Here is a 21,619-nt window from a genome sequence, read left to right on the forward strand (position 1 = left end):
TGACCCGTGATCTTGTGTTGTTTCAAAACAATGGATGGTGGCGTGACAAATATTGACCCCGATGGTGACTTCTTAATACGCCGTGACTGAAGTTGTATCAGTCGTTCACATTTGAAAAATGTACAGGTGTGGTCAGTCATGCCCGCAGATATAAAGTTACGGATGTGGTCCGCCAGTCATGCCCGCGGATATAAAGTTGCTGGTGTGTGTTCCGTTTGTAATTATGAGTGTATGCCTTTAAGAACGGAGGGCGGGGGGTGGGCGGTGTCAGGTAAACTGGGAAGTAGAAATAGGCTGAGCAGCAGCCCGTTGTTACGCACGTTTCACTGATTGTTATTACATACAGCATGGAATTTTTGACCATTATCGTCGTGTAGCATATGGCCGCCTTTTTGTCGCCGATCTCTCATTGTTGTTCCCTTTGCGCTCTCTCTCTCTCATCTGTTTATGCATCCGCCGTCCTTCACTTTTCCCGCGCGCGGGTGAAAAGCGTTGCCAAGCGACAGATGTTGCCCGGCGTGACATTTCGCAAAATCCAGAAGCGCCGCAGCCGCTGAGTCAGACGGCCGAGGTCGGAGGTTAAAGATAGCTCGGCGTTGCGTCGCTGTTTGGCCCACGGCGGAACAAACATTGTTTTTGCGTGCGATGTTTGTTTGTCTGTTTTGGACGGAAAAAGGCATCTGATGTCAAATCTGTAAATTTTTGCTTTTTGCCGAGGTAATCATGTCTAGTTTTGGTCTGGTCTTAGCAGTCGGCAGGAACCTGAACTTTCTCAGAGTGAACAAATATGTAATTTTGGCCAAGCCGCCCCTCTTTCAATTGATGAATGGATTTTGTTGGCACGGCTGTTCAAACAAGGTACTTCAGACTCTGGTCTTGTCTAAAATGTTAAGTCCTGGATCAACCGGATCCTGTGTACCGACTGAGCACACAACTGAGCAAAAAATGGTAGCGAGGACGTCAAAGCGAATGAACTTTTTCCTCCCGTCCACTCGCAATATTTCACCTCGCATTTGCTTTGCGTTATTTCCAACAGGCCAGGTGCTGACGGCACACTTTATGGTTGAAGAAGTGTGTCGGGACCTCGTCGAGGTCGGGTCAGCGAGTCTTCCCCCCAGGCCGTCTGCTGACTCTTAATACGCTCTGAAGCTTGGACTCGATCCGCCGGACTCCAAACATGCTAGTCGGGTCGCTAACCGCCGCTCTTCGTCGACCCGGCACTTCCTCGCCGGTGCTCAAAGGTACATTTCACTACATGAATACTCCATGCTATTTTATTTCTCATATTTTTATATATATGTAGACTTCAACCCCCTCCTTCAAAGCTCCTTTTCACTCAGGAAAGAGACAGAAAATCCATCTGAGTCACAACAGACTTAAAACCCTGAGGGTCTCTTTAAAAGGTTTCTGCTGCCTCTGCTTGTGACCAATTTCATTCGTCACCATAACTTTTGCAAAAATGACATTTTTCAGGGGACAAATTAATTACTGAAGACGAGTGCTATGAAAGACCTTCTCGTGGTGTTTGTAAACAATACGCGGGCAGGCAGAAAAGCAATTGACCGGTGCTGACCTAAACTGAAACCGAAACCCTGAAAGGTTTACGTTCTTTCAATTCCCTTGAAAATAAATGAAAATTAATCTAGCGGAGTTTATGGGTTGAAGAGTACAAATGGAGGGGGTGTAATAAATAACTTGTAATGACTTCATTTGATTTATTACGACATCTGTGTTACAGTGTGGGATATAGTGACTAATTTTTCCCGTTAAGAAAAAGAGAAGTGTGCATTTCATAAAAGAGTTTACGAATGAAACAACTGTAAAATATGTTCAAATATTTCAATTTGTCTGCCTCGCCGTGGCTCGCTACAGACGTCTGCGGAATTGCTGCGTTCGTGTAAAATTGGAGATGGATTCACCCCCCCCAACCCCCTTTAGGGCAACTCAAGTAGGGAGACTGTTTGAGAGAACTGTTTATTCCCGCATTTTCCGCACTATAAGTCGCGGGTTTTTCTTAGTTTGGCCATGGGTGCGACGTACAGTGAAGAAAATGAGTATTTGTACACCCTGCTATGTTGCAAGTTCTCCCACTTAGAAATCATGGAGGTGTCAGAAATTTTCATCGTAAGTGCATATCCACTGTGAGGGAGATAATCTAAAAAGTTTTTTTTTTTTATGTAATGATTTATTTGTGTGATACAGCAGCAAATAAGTATTTGAACACCCGAGAAAACCAGTGTTAAAAATTGGTACAGTAGCCTTTGTTTGCAATTACAGAGGTCAAACGTTTCCTGTAGTTGTTCACCAGGTTTGCACACACTGCAGGAGGGATTTTGGCCCACTCCTCCACACAGATCTTTTCTGGATCAGACAGGTTTCTGGGCTGTCGCTGAGAAACGCGGAGTGTTGGCTCCCTCCAAAGATTCTCTATTGGGTTTAGGTCTGGAGATTGGCTAGGCCACGCCAAAACCTTGATATGCTTCTTACGGAGCCACTCCTTGGTTTTCCTGGCAGTGTGCTTCGGGTCATTGTCGTGTTGAAAGACCCAGCCACGACCCATCTTCAATGCTCTGACTGAGGGAAAGAGGTTGTTCCCCAAAATCTCACAATACATGGTCGGGGTCATCCTCTCCTTAATACGGTGCAGTCGTCCTGTCCCATGTGCAGAAAAACATGATGGCGGCATGATGCTACCACCCCCCTGCTTCACAGTAGGGACGGTGTTCTTGGGATGGAACTCATCATTCGTCTTCCTCCAAACACGGTTAGTGGAATTATGACCAAAAAGTTCCATTTTGGTCTCATCTGACCACAAAACCTTCTCCCGTGACTCCTCTGTATCAACCAAATGGTCATTGACAAACTTAAGACGGGCCTTGAAAATTCGACTTATACTCCAGTGCAACGTATATATGGATTTTATGGGTGTTGCAACTTGTACTCCGCTGCGACGTGTAGTCGGGAAGATACGGTAGTACGATGCTTGTTTATGGATAAATTTGAAAACAGATGTCCTTTGGATCCTTGCTTCTGCGTTCCAAAGGGAATGCTAGACAGTAGCGTCCTCTGTTGAAAAGAAACGTGAGCTGTCCGTTTGGGTAGAGGCCTTGATTTGTTTGATTTGATTTGGATCACGGGTACCTACCTCAGTAATTGATACATGGCCTCTGTTAATTCCGGCCCACAATTTGCGGAAATAATAAAAAGCAGCGGTACCTTAAGACTCGGAGAGAACATTTTCTGATGGGAATCGCTATCTCTCGTTATTATACTTTAACAAGATTTGTTTTATTGGCGTCTGTGTCAAACCTTAAGCTCATTAACAATATCATTAAATGCATTGATTTCCTTGCCAAGCGGCAGATTTAATCGGCCTAAATCAAACGTTAGCTGGAGTGAAAAGCAAGAAGGGGAGCCGTGATTTTTTGTTGTTGTTGATTTCTTCATTTTGAAGCAAAAGCTTCAGCACAAAACAAACGCTTGCCGGGGGAGCAGAAGGATTATTCACTCATTTCTGATCCCCCTAGATTGTGGGCGTCTTTGACGAAAATAAACGCAGACCTTTCAAATCAAAAGAGTTCCTGCTTGTGTGCGTGTGTGGGAAAAGCGCACGAAACGGTCGCGGTCAAATCCGTGCCGCTCGGGTATGATAAAACCGTAAGAAACTCCAATGAAGTGCAGACTCGCAGAACTGAACAGAAAAATCTTATGGTTTGCCCCTAACTCCCCAGAACTCCAAAATATTGTCCCCCAAATAAAATCTTGAAACCGGAGTGCCCGCAGAAAACCCACGCAGGCACGGGTAGAGCATGAAAACTCCACACAGGCGGGTCCGGGTTTGAACCCGGGACCTCAGAGCTGTGAGGCCTCCGCTTTCCCGCTGACCCACCGTGCCGCCCACTCACTGTATTGTACCCGAGAAATGCTGTTTTGCCTTTAAAAAAAAAACATTTATCACACCCTAGAAAATTCTAGTTTATCCCAAGAAGTGCTCGATCTTTCCCCAAATGCAATAATTTTCCCTCAAAATATATTTTACACTCAATTCACAATATTTTTCTCTTAAAACAATGACGTCAATGTTTTGTTTTTACTTGAAAAAATGCTATATTTTGGCCTCAAAATGCCTCCACACCCAAATATTATATTTTGCACCCAAACACATAACTTTCCCCTCATATCTGTGCCTTAAAAATGCGAAACTTGCGAATGATCCGAAGGCAATCGGGATCTCCGTCAACCGAGAACGCAGCCTGCTTACGGACCGGGTCGTTCCCCCTCGCTCAATATTGCTTGAGTGCGGGACCGCCTGACGTTTGCCGGCGAACGTCTACCGCATGCGGCGTCATAAATGACAAGAGTTTGCCCGCCGGCCTCCGTTCTGGCCGGCGAAGAATAAAGACTCCTCAATTTATGGCCAGAACTGCGCAACATCTCACATTACGTCGTGACTTTATTGTTGCTCTTTTATATTCCCCTTTATCGCCCTTGAGCCTCTTTATTCCCTACTTTTACCGTCTCTGCATGCATTTCAATTCTCTTTTGTTGCCTCGCCTCCGGTGTTTCCTGCAAGACTCGGTGAACGTGTGGAAAGAATTACGCAGGCGAACGACTGGATGCGTTTTTACGGCCTCCCTAAACTGCACATCGAACTCCGATTTTGTCACGTGCCAATTAAATGCTATTCATTTAAGACTCCCGAGTCACATGACCATAGACTTTTTGTCTTATGTCGATGTAGTTTGCACTAATATGACACATAGACTTGAGTAACGATAAATTAGCTTCATAAAAGTTGCTTTTTTTGTCCCCAAGCTTGAGCTTACGCTCTAATAGAGCAGTTAAATGTTGAGTTTTGGCGTTTTCGCTTGCCAATCTGTGCCGTTCGTTGGCATTTGACAGAGAGAAGATGAGCGCCGCTTAAACCTGTCTGGAGATGCAATCTGTGGCCTTTAAAAGTTGACTCTGCTTCCGACTGAGCCGGATTTGCGGCGCTTTTATTCTGCTTTTCACGTCGGACCAAAGTCGTATTGATTGTCGCCTATTTCGGGAGACGCGTACTCCCGTCTTGTTGGCTTGCGAAAGGGATTTACAACATGTGTGCGGTCAACATTTTAATGCGCTAAAGGTCAAATTATTTATATACTAACGTGACGGCGCCAGCTTCAAGAACAAAACTATACACTGATGATATACGATGTGCTTCTCTGCCAACTCGACTCTCTTGTTTTCTGCTTCTGTGTATCATATTTTGCTTTCCATCCATCCATTTTCTCAGCCGCTTATCCTTACGAGGGTCTCGGGGAGAGCCTATCCCAGCTGTCAATGGGCAGGAGGCGGGGTACACCCTGAACTAGTCACCAGCCAAACGCAGGGCACATCGAGACAAACAGCCGCACTCCACACAGGCGGTTGCGGCATTGAACCCAGGACCTCAGAACTGCGAGGCCAACGCTTGACCAGCTGCTGTATATTGTTTTATAAATTTATCCCCCCCCCAAAAAAAAAAAAATGCTAGATTTTGATCCCAAAATACAGTAACTTCCCCACAATTATTCCATCCACTCATCCATTTTTTTAGCCGCTTATCCTCACGGGGGTCACGGGAATGCTGGAGCCTACCCCAGCTGTCAATGGGCAGGAGGCGGGGTACACCCTGAACTGGTTGCCAGCCAATCGCAGGGCACATCGAGAAAAACCCGGTGGACTCACAATTACACCTACGGGCAATTTAGAGTGTTCAATTAATGTTGCATGTTTTTGGGATGTGGGTGGAAACCCACGCAGGCACAGGGAGAACATGCAAACTCCACACAGGTGGGTCGGGGATTGAACCCAGGACCTCAGAACTGTGAGGCCAACGCTTTACCAGCTGATCCACTGTGGCCGCCGTATTTTGCATTATATGGTCAATCACTGGTGTCACACTCAAGGCCCGGGGGCCAGATCCGGCCCGCCACATGATTTTATGTGGCCCGCGAAGCCAAATCTAGAGTGTCAATTTCCATGATTCTTGTAAAAATGTGTACCAAAATTTCAAATTGACATATATCACGAATGATCAAGGTGAGATATTACAAGCTTTTTTGTGTTACCCTTGATTTCTGAACCCAAAACTTGTTCATAAATGATGGTGTAAATATGACGAAATGATTCAATATTTTTGTTACACAGTCATAACGGCCCTCTGAGGGAAACCGGAACAACAGTGTGGCCCGTGAGAAAAATTAGTTTGACAGTGTGTGTGCCCCCCCCCCACCCACCCAAATGCTAGATTCTGATCCCAAATTACAGTAACTTCGCCACATTTATCACCCCCCCCCTCCAAATTAAAATATTTCCCCTTACCAATACATATTTGCTCCAAAGCACTGTATTTTGGCCCGATGAACGCCATTTTTTCCCCCACAAAATGCTCTAATCTTATTCCGAAAGCACTTTAATTCTCCCACAAAAGCTGCATATTATTTTGCTCTAAACATGATTTTATCAACCCAAAATGCAATACCTTTTTTTTTTTTTTAACATAATACTGTGCAGCTGCATTGAATTAATTATCATGCAATTATGTAAAAAAAAAAAAAAAAAAAGGATTTTAAACAGCAAGAGTCTTTGTTTGTGGTCGTCTGTTTGCATTTTCAACCACTTTTTTGGTTTATCTTGGTGGTGAGTCGATTCCAGCTATGCTTTAGCAGGTCTTGATGTCCCAGCTACTCCGGAACTTTCCCTCCATCTGTCGTTAATTCCTCCTCATCTTCAAACCGTTTTCGTCGTTTCACTCGGTTGCTTAACTTGTCTGTTTGTGCTTTGACTATAATCCCTCTCATCCATTTTCTCATGGAATTGGGCCGCGGTTGCAACAGACAGCGTTGCGTAATCCAGGTGTTCCCAGCAAACGCCCTCCCGTGCGCGGTCCTCGGGGGTAAACTTTCCGGCGTTCCCAGGCCAGATAATCCGTTTCATCCCTTCGGGGTCTTGCGGGTCTCCGTCTTGTCGAGTGCGACCGCAACACCTCCCCTGGGGAGTTCACGTCTGGCTCGAATCCTGATCGGACCTTAAACAGGGCTTGCGTCGACAGCTCTGACGATCGAAAATCTCATGATAATTTGATCGAAAATAATGCTCAAAACTTTTACAACAAACACGGGAAGCTGTGGTGAAAGCTATATTTCGGTGCCAAAGTCTTATATTTTTTCACCAAAACACATTTCTCCCTTAAACAAATGTTTTCCCCTCAAAATGGTATCTTGTAGGCTGAAATTGCGAGATCCTTCAATGCAATATTATGTCCCAATTGCACTGTTGTGCTACTAAAAAATATTTTTGCCCCATAAACGCTGTATTTTGCCCCAAACATAAAAAAATATATTTAAATAATATAATAATAATAATAAAAATAAGATTTCCCCCAAAATGCTGTAATATCCACTAAAATCCCTTTTTTTGCACTTTTAAATGCAGTATTTTTACCCCCAAATTATATAATTTGACATAAAAAAGAGATATAGATACGACCCCCACCCCTGCCAAAGAGACTGCTTCAGCCCCCATAATACAATATCTGTCCATCAATTTTCTGAGTTGCTTATCCTCACGAGGGTTGCGGGAGTGCTGGAGTCTATCCCAGCTGTCAACGGGCAGGAGGCGGGGTACGCCCTGAACTGGTCGCCAGCCAATCGCAGAGCACATGGAGACAAACAGCTGCACTCACAATCACACCTAGGGGCAATTTAGAGTCTTTAATTAATCCGTGTTTTTTTGGGGATGTGGGAGGAAACCGGAGTACCCAGACAAAACCCACTCAGGCACAGGGAGATCATGCAAACTCCACAGAGGCGGGGCCGGGAACGAACTCCGGTCTTCAGAACTGTGAGGCCAAAACTCTAAAGCTGCCCCACCGTGCCGCCCGTGTTCCCTCAAATGCTATGTTTGCCCTAAAGCACCATATTTTGCTCTAGAAACTTTCTCTTGCTTCCCAAAATATTATATTTGGGGGCCAAATTACTCTGCTAGCTCGAGTATGCAAGTCTAGCACAAATTAAGGAGTGACATATTCCCCCCCCCCGATAAAAAAAAAAATCCTAAAATTTGTTTTAATCCCTAAAACACTGAATGTTGCCTGACAAACTCTATAGTTTGCCTTCCAAAATATCACAATGGCTTGAAAAAATGCCGTATCTTGCCCATTAAGTGCGATATTTTGACCTCTCAATGTCATGAGCAAGAGGGGCGTGGCCACACCACTGCTCTGGGCGTTGACACCTGGCATCCCTCACAGATGTTTCACATTGGGACTGTAATTAGCATTTAAAGTAGAGTTTTTGCCACTGGCATTTGCCAGTTCGTTGCCTTGCGTTAGTGAGTTAGTTTGCACTGTATTTGTTCGCGGACACGACTTCTAAAATAAAACCCACTGGACATTATGCCTTTGCTTCGGAGTCCTGCATTTGGGTCCTCCTCATGACATCAATGTCATACTTTGTTATAAAAATGTAATTGAGCGCAAAAGTAGCACACATCGGTCTATAATTGCTACGAAGCCCTCCAAAATGCAAAATCTTATCCCCGGATTGCTGTAAACACCCTACGTTGTCCAAAAAGTGCTATGTTGTGCGCTGCATGTTGGCCTTGAAACACTGTACTATGTTGCCCTACGAGTGTTATTTCCCCTTCCAAATGATGTATTTGGCCCAAAATAATGCTAATGTTAGCAGCGCTACGCTAGAGCAGCATGAAGCAAGGAGCCATGCACGTAACGACCGCCACTGCTCGGATCCGTCACCGTTAATGCTAATCAAGCTTGTCCCCGTGGCGAGAGGCGGCGCCAAGGCCCGTCAAGTGCAAAACAGCATCGCTGCCAACAAGCCGTTTAGAAGTGCGGCTTGATTTTGGACTTTTATTTCATTTTTTTTTTTTTTTTTTTCCCCTGCAATTTTCAAGCTACTTTGTGAATTGCGTCTGGCGCGGAGGGCGGAGACGTTTGCCTCGTTGATCCATTTGTGATGAACGCTTCGCGGCAAGTCGCGGCGCGTCACGTGGACGTGCGGCGACCTGACTGGCTTCTCCCCGCTGGGTGAAGAAGCGTTTTGTACAAGGCGGGGACCTCGTCTTTCCGGAAGGCGATAAGAGAGCGGCGTGTCTAAACGTCGCTGTTTCGCCGTCTGTCGCCGTTTAATTTGAGGTACCGGCGCTTAGATGAGCGTTAAAATGGACCCGTGTAGCGTTGACGCTTACATGCTTGCTGAGCTGAAGTCTTGCCTCGTTGACGTCTATACGGCGAGCCTGCGTCTCAGTTTCCCGTCGGTGTCACTCGCGAGAGCGGCCCGCCGCGGGAGGTCGCCAATATGGCGTCTATCGCGTTTCAACCTCGCCGAGGACGACGCGCCGTCTCCCCCTCGTCGTTTGAAGCCGCGGTGTCGCGTCGGCCCGGCGGCTCCGCCGTCAAGCCGCCGATGAATAGCGATACCTGTCGCGTCGCCGTGCGCTCGTTTCGCCGCTAACCCCAATAGGAGGTGAAGGCTTGTCCAGTCAGGCCTTTTGTCGCGCTGCTGCTGTTGGAGTGCGCTATTTAGAGAGCGCCATGGCGCACGTAGTCGTACGATGGCTCCTGACATTTAGCTACCGTTGCGCTTGGCGAGCTTCTGGACTCCTCTGTGTCTGTTCTTAGTACACCAGTTGGAACTCGCCCTTGAATCCAAATATTTTCAGCGCTAAAATACATTCGGTGGTCATGAATTTTTCAAATGTGCTAATTTACCTCATAAAAATCCCGAAAATCATAGTCAGGACATTTTTTTTATTGATGAAAAATGTACAGTCATGAACTAAAAAAAAAAAAAATTCAGAGCTAAAATACATTCGGTGGTCATGAATTTTTCAAATCTGCTAATTTACCTCACAAAAATCCTGAAAATCATAGTCAGGAAAAAAAAGTATTGATGAAAATGTTAAACTTTATTTTTTTGATTAAAAAAAGTACAGTCATGAACTAAAAAAAACAATTTTCAGCATTTTAAATACATTTGGTGGTCACAAAATTTTCAATTGTGCTTATTTACCTCATAAAAATCCTGAAAATCATAGTCAGGACATTTTTTTTTATTGATGAAAATGTAAAAGTTTATTTTTTTTGACTAAAAAAAAGTACAGTTATGAACTAAAAAAAAACAATTTTCAGCGCTAAAATACATTCGGTGGTCATGAATTTTTCAAATGTGCTAATTTACCTCACAAAAATCCCAAAAATCATAGTCAGAAGAAATTATTTTATTGTTGAAAATGTCAAACTTTATTTTTTTGATTAAAAAAAGTACAGTCTTGAACTGAAAAAAAAAAAAAAATCAGCACTAAAATACATTCGGTGGTTATGAATTTTTCAAATGTGCTAATTTACCTCACAAAAATCCTGAAAATCATAGTCAGGAAAATTATTTTATTGATGAAAATGTCAAACTTTATTTTTTTGATTAAAAAAAAGTACAGTCATGAACTAAAAAAAAACAATTTTCAGCACTTTAAATACATTCGGTGGTCACAAATTTTTCAATTGTGCTTATTTACCTCATAAAAATCCCAAAAATCATAGTCAGGACATTTTTTTTTATTGATGAAAATGTAAAACTATTTTTTTTGACTAAAAAAATGTACAGTTATGAACTAAAAAAAAAAAAATTTTCAGCGCTAAAATACATTCGGTGCTCATGAATTTTTAAAATGTGCTAATTTACCTCACAAAAATCCTGAAAATCATAGTCAGGAAAATTATTTTATTGTTGAAATTGTAAAACTTTATTTTTTTTTTTAATTGAAAAAAGGAGAGTCGTGAACTAAAAAAACAATTGATTCAAAACTAGAAAAGAAATAAAATTATCATAAAACAATGGCAATAAAATGGCGTTCTGAAGTCTCGGGTTCGATCCCGGCCCCGCCTGTGTGGAGTTTGCATGTTATCCCCGTACTTGCGTGGGTTTTCGCCGGGCACTCCGGTTTCTGTCCACATCCCAAAAAACATCCAACATTAATTGGACACTAAATTGCCCCAAGGTGTGATTGTGAGTGCAACTTAAAACATTGTTTTAAGAGAAAAATATTTTGTATTTTTAGGGCCGGCACGATGGATCAGCTGTAAAGCGTTGGCCTCACAGTCCTGAGGTCCAGGGTTCGATGCTCGGCCCGCCTCTGTTTTCCTCCCACACCCCCAAAACAATCAACATTAATTGGACACTCTAAATTGCCCGTAGGTGTGATTGTGAGTGCAGCTGTTGTCTGTCTCAATGTGCCCTGCGATTGGCTGGCAACCAGTTCAGGGTTTACCCCGCCTCCTCCCCAATCGCCCCTGGGATAGGCTCAAGCACTCCTGCGACCCTCGTGAGGATAAGCGGCTAAAAAGTGAATGGATGAATAGTTTTCTTGGAGTTGTGGTTTTGCAATGAAATTACATCAAAGACCTCTTTGAAAGACCTTTTCATTGAAAGTCAGATTAAGATTAATTCGATTTTTATTGAATTTGCCCCTTAATTATTAATAATTTCGAAAACCCGACTTAAAAATGATTAGTTTTAACCTTGAACCCGAAATATAATAATTTCATTCAATTCATAAAAAAAAATGGAGATGTCTTCTTTCACTATGTAGAATGTACTGTAGATAAGAGCCATTCTGAGAAGAGGGAATATTGAGAATAAAAATTGAGTGAATGAGAAAATAAACACACTCGATCAGAATGGATCATCAAAAGACTGATGCTCTGAGTGAACTTATTTTTTATGTATTTTTTTCCCTCAGCTGGTAAAGCGTTGGCTTCACAGTTCTGAAAACTCGGGTTCAATCCCCTGCGTCCCCGCCTGTGTGGAGTTTGCATGTTCTCCCCGCACCTGCGTGGCTTTTCTCCGGGCACTCCGGTTTCCTCCCACAACCCAAAAACATGCGACATTAGTTGCACACCCTAAATTGGCCATAGGTGTGATTATGAGTGCGGCTGTTTGTCTCGATGTGCCCTGCGATCGGCCGGCAACCAGTTCAGGGTGTACCCCGCCTCCTGCCCTTTGACAGCCGGGATAGACTCCGGCACTCCCCGCGACCCTTGTGAGGATAAGCGGCTAAGGAAATGGATGGATGGATAAAATGTCCACACTTAAATGAATCTGAGAGTCTCTTATGTGCCTCGATAGGTACTGCTGTTTTGGCCAACGAATGTCCTCAGCAGTCTATAGTCTCTCACATTACGCTTACAACTCATATTATCTTTCTTTAGAGATAAATAGAGGCATTTATGGTGTTTTTTAATTCAATTTGTTTTTGTCTTCTAATTGTGCTGTCGTCTCCTTTTTGTTTTTTTTTTTTTGCAAAACCGGATTACCGAGGGACGCATCTGTGGGCGAAGGGAAATCGCAGCCGGTGCGCCTCGCATTCCGTGCATACAGAATGTATGGGCGCGATCACGCGGCCCGCCCGTGGCATTCGCCGTTTCAGTTACCATGGCAACGCGACATTTTGTTTGCGCTTATGAAAAGCTCTCATGACGACGACGAAGGGCTGAACCCAAATGAAGTTGTCACGTTGACTACGACAAAAAAAAAAAAAAAATGGCAACACTTTGCCATTGGCTGGATCTTGCTAGCCAATGAGGGAGCAGAATACACACCTTTGCTCTTCAAATAATTCCCGTCCAATTGGAAATTGTGTAACTTTCAACTTGTTTCATCATTCAATCAAAAGCGCATTTATGCTTGTGCATTATTCCTTTGTACAGTATATTGTAGCCCACAATAAGTAGATTCTCAACTCAAAATAATACCTGTGTATTATATTCTTCGCCAAATTGTTCATTGGCTGATATGTTGTAATTTTTTATCTGAATTAATTATATTTAGGAATTATATTGAGGTACATTTTGAGCTAATTACTTTCATAATTTTAATTGACAGAATGACTAAGCATACTGTTGGAAACCTTGTTTTTGAAAAAAAAATGCATGTATTTAAACCGACCATAATTTCATCATGTCAATTTAGGCGGGGGAGGGGGGGATTTGGAAATTGATGCTATATTTATTTATTTTGTTTGTCATTTTTATTGTTTTTATCCCATTTTAAATGTTTTATCTGTACGTTTTCAAATGCCTTTAATCATGTACATTGAGTTGCCTTGTGTATGAAATTTGCTATACAAATACATTTGCTGTGGTTTGCTATCTTTAGGCATGGGCGGCACGGTGGTGCAGGTGGAAAATGATGGCCTCACAGTTCTGAGGTCCTGGGTTCGATCCCGGCCCCGCCTTTGTGGAGTTTGCATGTTCTCCCTGTGCCCGCATGGGTTTTCTCCCACATCCCAAAAAAGATGCGACATTAATTGGACACTCTAAATTGCCCATAAGTGTGGTTGTGAGTGCAACTGTTTGTCTCCATGTGCCCTGCGATTAGCCGGCAACCAATTCAGGGTGTACCCCGCCTCCTGGCCGTTGCCAGCTGGGATAGGCTCCAGCACACCCCGCGACCTGCGTGAGGATAAGCGGCAAAGAAAATGGATGGATGGATGGATATTTAAGCTTGATACCGAGAGCGCTGCGTAGCTAATAATGCGGCCGGTGTGTATAAAAACATACAGTTTGCGTTAGTCGTATTTTGACACAGGAAAGTGACAGTAGTCACGCGGCGTTCGTTGGAACCTTTCACTGACACGCTTGGTATTTCTCATTTCGTTATTTGGGCGGAATATAATTCAGGGTCCATATTAAATGTCATTGAAAAGGCCAGCGATTGTGATGCAAATGTTAAGCATAGAATGTGTTCTTTCATTCGGTCCCTGCAGCCCCCCCCCCCCCCATGCCCTACCCCCAGCACCGCACTTTAGCCCAAGCACAACGCAAAACAAAAGAAAATATCAATAATAATAATGTGGTTGAAAAACCCTCGCGCCGTATTAGGACGCATCCGCGGACAATAGGATTTTTGCCTGGAGGGCGCACTCTTGAAGGCTGAGTTCAGCCGGAACGCCGTGTTCCTTTTGTAAATGCGTGCGGATGGAAGGAAGTGCCTGCCGGGGTACGAAAGTGGCCGTTTTGCAGCGGTTCCCCCGCGACGGTTGTTATTTCGCTTTAAGCGATCGACGTTCGACGCACGTTCGATTATTACCGTCATGTTGAAAGTTTAGCGAAGTTCCAAGGCCGATTGTTTCTGACAATACAAAGTGTTTTTATATAGTACTGCAGATGCCTCATAATACTTACGTCATCCCCAAAAATGGTCCGATGGTTACAATGGATCAACCTCCTATGACCCAATGAACCTTTTTTATTTTTAAAAATGATTTTTTTCCACTTTTAAGAGTTACTACTTTTCTTCTTTTCTCATGAAACTCATAATAGCTCGCGCCAAACTGGTACAGGTACTGTCTTTCTCCATGAAACGGGAAGTAGCTGATGAAAAAATAGTCTTCTATATTTCTATTTTCTATATTATTTTTTTACATTTGACTATTGATATTTATTTTATCTTTATGTGACCTGATACAATTTGTTCGCCCACGCCAAAATGTTTCATCTGTTTAATCATCATTGATCACAATTTCCTTGAACGTGGAAGTAATTTGCTAATAATTGCTCATTATTCGACAATGAAACAAATACAGCACATTGCGATGTTTTCACTTTTGTATATTTTTTTCCCCCTGAGGCAAATTAGGACAATACTTTCTTATATTGTCCTTCCTTTTACCTCAGCCCCACAATTTAAATGGAAGAGTCATTACATTCATACACAGCCAATAAAGTACTTTATTCATCCATTTGGATGGGGGGGATATCTATATCTCTTTTTTGTCAAATTATATAATTTGGGGGTAAAAATACTTAAAGGTGGGGAAAAAACGGTATTTTTGTGGAAAAACAGAGATTCTAGTGCATATCCCAGCATCCATCCATCCATCCATTTTCTTAGCCGCTTATCCTCACAAGGGTCCCGGGGAGTGCTGGAGCCTATCCCAGCTGTCAACAGGGTAGAGGCAGGGTACACACTGAACTGTCCATTCATCGATTTTCTCAGCTGCTTATCCTCATGAGGGTCGCGGGGAGTGCTGGAGCCTATCCCAGCTGTCAAACTTGCAGGAGGCGGGGCACAACCTGAACAGGTTGCCAGCAAATTGCAGGGCACATGGAGACAGACAACGGCCGCACTCACAATCACACCTAGGGGCAATTTAGAGTGTCCAATTTAACGTCGCATGTTTTTGGGAGGTGGGAGGAAAGCCGGAGTACTCGGACAAAACCCACGCAGGCACGGGGAGAACATGCAAACAACACACAGGCGGGGCCGGGATTGAACCCTGAACCTCAGAACTGTGAGGCCAATGCCTTCCAGGAGATCCACCGTGCCACCTAAAATACTTTATTTTTATTTCATTTTTTTTACTTTTGTTGCTTCAGTTGTTTTTTTTTCCGCCCCACGTCAACTTCAACCGCTGCGGCGTTGTATCGTTCGCATGCAACCAGTCCGTACGCTGACCTTGCGTTTCAGCCGTGAATACATACGACATAAAAAATATTGCATGGTACTCATCACCTTAGGTCCAGCCTCTCCACAATTACCCTGAAAAGCTTTTCTCTAACAATTTACATATATATATATTTTTTTTTTTCTATATGAATGAAACACTTTAACAAGGACAATCTGTCTCGAAAATCGAGGGATAGATTAATGAAACGTCAAATCCCCGCTCTCGAAACACTTTCCTGCTCTTATTTTTTTCACTTTTGCGAAACATCTGTGCAGCGATCTTTTTTTTCCACGTATTGTCTTTTTTATTTTTTATTTTTTTTAAGGGGAATGAACGGCACATTGTTTTTTTTCCCCCGTGGGGATTTGCATTTAAACTCAACTAGCGTAGATTATTGTTTTGACTAAAATCGTAATCCTCATCTATCTGGATTACTTTACACTGGGAGCACTTTCGGAAAGCATAAAAAGTGATGAGTGTTATTGCGAATCAAAAGCTCCTCACAAAGTCAATGTCAACCTGCGATTATTTTTTTCCCTTTAAATCATAAAAGCGACTTGTGATATTTATCCAGTTATTTTCTGCATTTATGCTCCACAACATTGCACAAAGATACACACTTAACGCGGTCCGTTTTCTTTACTGCTTTTTGCAATTAAGGTGGAACCTCTGAATGGTGAGTTGAACAAAGTTTTTGAACAAATGTTGCGTTTGTTTGCCCGTTAAGATCGTTAAAATGGTATCAAAACTATTTTATGATCAGAATCAGCTTTATTGGCCAAGTATGTAAAAACACACCTGGAGTTTTTCTCCGGCAGTCGGTGCTGCCCTGGTACGACGTACAAAACAAGAACAACGAAGAACAGGAAACATTTGTATTTCTATGAACTATGGCGATGGCACCAATTTGACCTTGGCACATGATTGATTCCGAATTTACATATTTACATAATTTTGTGCTCTTTCTGTAAAATTTTTTATTGATAAAGTGATATATCCTGACTAAATGATTAAGATTTGTGTATATTAGTGAGGATCTAAGTTTAGCCTGTGTTGTTATTGATGTGAAATGTGCATTTTTTTTTTTCAAAAATTGATTACTCAGCCATTGTTTAGGGCAGGGGTGCCCAGATGTTTTTACCCCAAGATCTACTTTTCAAGCACCCAGCCTCTCGCGAGCTACCGACGACAGGGACGTGATGATGCTCCCAAACCGTTTTAAGCTTAATGCTATGTAGCCTCCTATATTTAAAATACAGAATTATCTTTTTGTGCACTGTATTGTCTGTGCTTTCATCCTGGGTCAGGCTGTGCCAAGGTGGAATTTTAAAATTACACAAAATCTCATCCTGCACTTTCTACTTTGGCTTCAGACCAGAACGTTCCCACTCGGAAAAGAGAAAATCTCGTCCAGTTTAACCACTTTTTCTCCGACAGCCATTGCATCTTAAAACAACAGCATTTCTTTTTTTTAACTTTCTCCATTAATATCGAAATTGAACATCAGCGGCATGTCTAGCTCGTCTTTGCTCTACGTTGCCCAGACTGTGGATGCCGTCATTATAAAACACATTGATGGGCTGCGTAAGTACTGTGACATTTGTAATTATAAGTGTACATCTTTAAGAGCGGGGGGTGTAAGGTACTCTAGGAAAAAGAGAGTGTGGCAGAGCAGCGGTTGTTGTTGGAGAAAGTTCCGTGTGCTGCCTAAAAGAAACCAGCGGCTTCTTCTTTTCATTTTTGACAGTACGTATGTGAATTGTGCCATTGGATGTAACAACCAGTCGTCTCTCACTCATTGAATGACATTGCAAAATGCCACAAACTGAATAGCTGTATGTTGTACTTTCAATTTGCATTGGATTATTATTTTTTTTTGTGCGCAACGCAGAATATCTGCAAAGAGATCATCAGCATCAGCGGTGCACAATTGCGCAGGCGCGCAGTTTAGTGGGAACATTGGCTGACGTAGTATTTTGGGGTTTTTTTTGGCACGCTGTCCTGCGATCGACCAAGACTGCCTCGCAATCGACTGGTTTAGGGTTTATGTATGATGACTTGAATCTGTTTTGGGATCATAGTTTGTGATATACAGTATTGGTGGTTTAAGCTACTAACAGGCAATTAGAAATGTTTTATAGTTTCAAGTGTTTGCCCTTTACTATAATTGTATTTTCAGAATTTCTGATGCTAAAATTGTCTCTAAAGCAAAACAAGTTAGAGGTCGATAAGCATTGTAGGAAAAAAAACTCATCTTCGATTGAATTGTAGGCATACAGAAAACAAACCAAAAAATAATAATTCATAATGTCCTCTTTCGAGGTGCAAGTGCAGAAATGGTTTCTTGTTCTTGAACAACACTATAACTCTTCCCGGCTCATTTGATTATACTTTGTCTTTGAAAGGCAGCGCTGTGCCCAAAAAGTGCTCTAGGGGGTCCCTTAATGATTACATCCACTGATGGCATAATGAGGGCTTTATAAATATGTATGGGTCACATATTGTGGATTATTAAGACGGCGAGCTAAGAGGCTAAGCGCAAGGGAAGTAGTCGAGGGAGGCTAGCTTCCGCGGTTGTCTCCTTTGTCGGGCGGCCACATTTTTATGTTGTTGTTATTTACGGCATTTGCTCGACAAAGATTGAATCTTAATCAGGGCCAGGTGCGAAATGATGCTTTTTTTTTTTTTTTTTTTTTTTTTTTTTAACAAGCTCTGGACTGCAGCTTTCATTTTGAAGCTAATCCTCAGAAAGGTGCCTTGTCAGCTCCGCTTTTAACTGCGTGTGCCGCTGAGTGCTAAGCCGCGTGCAGCCACGCCGCATCTTGCTGCTGTCGAAGCAATGTGACACAGCAGCTTCTCCACGTAAACAACGGACGACGGCCAACTTTTCTGGCTGGTCTTTAAACGTGTTTGGACAAACGACGTCACCGCGCGGAGCAACTGGCGTCGGGCTATTTGGCGGCACGAGAGTGGCAACGTGTTAGAAATGTCAGTTCGATGCCAGAATGACATTCCCACTGATATTACTTCCTGCTAAGAGATGTAAAATCCAATACTATCGACATTTTCACCATGACGGTCACTTGTGCGATTTAAAAAACACGGAAAATGGCATGAATCATCATTTTAGCATTCCTTCCAACTGTAATTGAAATGTTTCTAGTGTCAGTTGAAAAGATCTTACACGAGGTAAACTCCGTGCTGGGGAGTCTGAATGTTAGCAAAATTGACATTTAAACAGGCAAATTAAATTTACCACTAGTTGCATCATGGTGTTGTAAACAGTGGAGGCCGGTCAATAGTGGGCGCTTGGGCGCTGTGCCACCATTGACAGCCGTCACATTACTTTCCTTGAAGACAGAAAAATGAATTAAAAATGTTTATATGAGACACGGTGGGACGACTGGTTAAAGCATCTGCCTCACGGTTCTGAGGACTGGGGTTCAAATCCCAGCACCATAGAGACGGTGGCACTGAAGACTCAACAGGAAGCAGAACTGGAGGTGGCAGAAATGAAGATGTTGAGGTTCTCGGTTGGAGTGAGCAGGTTGGATAGGATTAGAAATGAGCTCATTAGAGGGACAGCCAAAGATGGATGTTTCGCAGACAAGGTTCGAGAGAGCACACTTTGATGGTTTGGATATGTTCAGAGACGAGAGAGTGAGTATATTGGTAGAAGGGTGCTGAGGATGGAGCTGCCAGGCAAAAGAGCGAGAGGAAGACCAAAGAAAAGGTTGATGGATGTGGTGAGGGAGGACATGACGACAGAGAGAGGAAGATGCACGTGATAGGCTTAGATGGAAAAAGATGACACGCTGTGGCGACCCCTAATCAGGACAAGCCGAAAGGAAAAGAAGAAGAAGAAGACCTGTGCCTGCATTGTTTTTGCCCTGGTGCTCTGGGTTCCTCCCACATCCCTAAAACATTCATTAATTGAACATTCAAAATTGTCCGTAAGTGTAATTGCGAGTGCGAATGGTTGTTTGTTTGTATGCGCCCTGCGATTGGCTGGCAACCAGTTCAGGGTTCTCGCCCAAAGATCGCTGGGATAAGCTCCGGCACTCCCGTGAACCTTGCGAGGATAAGCGGCTCAGAAAATGGATGTATGGGTGGATGTTACCAGGAGAAAAAAATGTAAGTACAAGTATCTGTTTTTAGATTAGAAGGATTAATAGTACACAGTACATTTATCTCCGTTGTTTGGTTTCATGATGCGTTTCTAGTATTAGGTACACAAATGTTTACCGTTTGAATCATTTTGACATGCGAAGTAAGATAGGACCAAGTTGAGGCGCTACATTCCGGAGCCTCAAACTGGCCACTAATTTCAAACTATTTTTGCTGTTCTTTGGAATGGTCTTTCTTCCCAAATGTTTTCAGATTCTGTTTATACAAAATAAATACATCGTCATGATCATCCATTCACCTGATAATTTTTACCTAGATTAGTTGGAACCTGAGAGTCATTGATGGTGTAGTGGTACACACTTTGGTGCGGGCAACGTGGGATCGATTCCCGGTAGGTGATGGTGTCGATATCTGGCCTGCAACTGACTGGCGACCAGTTCAGGGTGTAGTCCGCCTTTCGGCCGAAGCCAGCTGGGATAGGCTCTGGCTTTCCCGTGACCCTTGTGAGGATAAGCGGCTTGGATGGATGGATGCATGGATTGTTGGAGCCATTGTGAAACTGCCAAACAGGAGACAACCTCAAACTGTACGGATCTCATTACACGATTGACCACTCTCGGTCCAAGTGTTGATATCGATATTACTGACATTTGGATGGACACCTCCCTCCCCTCCTCCACCATTTTTCACAATAGCCAAATATAAAAACATTGATTATTGTTTTATTCATGACTCATCCTCTTCTAAATTACAGGCGGTCTTTCAAATGAATAGTTTCATAACTCTGTTGTGGAGGCAAATTTGCGTTACGCGCATGTACTTGGGACACATTTTCCTCGGAAACCAAGTGAGCAGAGTGTTCCCGGCGAGTTTTGCGCACACGATGGCCGCGAACGCTCGTTATTGTGATGCACGGCGGACGTTCGCAAACCCGCTCAACAGCGCTCATTTCCTGAGCGATGGCCACGTGGTGATCGCCTCACGTTGAGGTTTTCTGAGAAGGCTTGAGCCATTTGAGGAACGTCCGGTTTTCGTCAACAAATGAGCTGCGTTGTTTAAAAGGGGAATGATTTCGAGTCATTTCTGAGCGGAACGGCCGAAGGAAGCTCGTTGGAGTTATAATGTCGAGAAATTATAGAAATTGCCCAAAGAAGTTGTTCCGTTTCACCCGTGGAGCTGTCACGATGTTGAAAAGTCTTAAGATCAACCAATTCGGGACTTTGGCTCACTTTACAACGCTAAGCGAGTTGTAGAAGTAACCTTCAAACATTTCGGGATTCTTTTGGTAAAAGCAAGATCATAATTCTGACCCCACCCTAAAAAAAATGGCTGAGTTAGATATTCTTTTTCACACCTCTGCAGACTGAATTCTAGAGCTTTCTTTTATGAATTATGTTGTCAGAACAGGCTCCCGAGTGATTTTGAAGGATCCTCATCGGAGCTAGTGGAGGTGTCTCAAGTTAAGTCAGAAATCAGAGCGTGAGGAACTTGCTCAGCCAGGACCAACTACTGTATTCCTCAAATATGAAAGGATAAAGTCTCCTGATTTTTAAATACTAGAGCAAGTGTCTTTCGGCTTGTCCCGTTTAGGGTCACCACAGCGTGACATCTCAGATGAACGCTCATATTTGTTTGGCACAGTTTTTACGCCGGATGCCCTTCCTGATGCAACCCCTCTCGGGGAGTCGGGGGCCCAGTGAGATACGAACTCACAACCCCTGGTTTAACCAAACTAGTGATCTAAACACCGGGCTACGGGCCCTCCTTTAAATAAATACTGGTTTTTAGGTTTTACTGTGGCCATTGCGTCACTTACTTGCCATTTATATTGGTCTGATTTATGTTAATATTTGAAAATATATATCTTGTCTGGACATTGCCAAATGTATGCATTAAAGTCCAACGGCCGTGCTACCCTGGGAATGCCCGATCTCGACAGATCTCGGAAGATAAGCAGGTTTGGTCCTAGTTAGTACTTGGATGGGAGACCGCCTGGGAA

General features: G+C 43.2%; 1 protein-coding gene across 1 annotated transcript in view; it reads left to right on the plus strand.

The window, feature by feature from the left end:
• The first annotated feature begins 1,043 nt into the window (after positions 1 to 1,043).
• The window catches only part of lingo1a (leucine rich repeat and Ig domain containing 1a), a 153,980-nt gene continuing 133,404 nt past the window's right edge, over positions 1,044 to 21,619 (plus strand). The window contains exon 1 of the mRNA XM_061822041.1: positions 1,044 to 1,241. The gene's annotated coding sequence lies outside the window, so the exon portion shown is untranslated. The remainder of the gene's footprint in view (positions 1,242 to 21,619) is intronic.

Source organism: Syngnathoides biaculeatus, chromosome 6 (assembly GCF_019802595.1).
Source record: "Syngnathoides biaculeatus isolate LvHL_M chromosome 6, ASM1980259v1, whole genome shotgun sequence".
In the NCBI taxonomy this organism is placed as follows: Eukaryota; Metazoa; Chordata; class Actinopteri; order Syngnathiformes; family Syngnathidae; genus Syngnathoides; species Syngnathoides biaculeatus.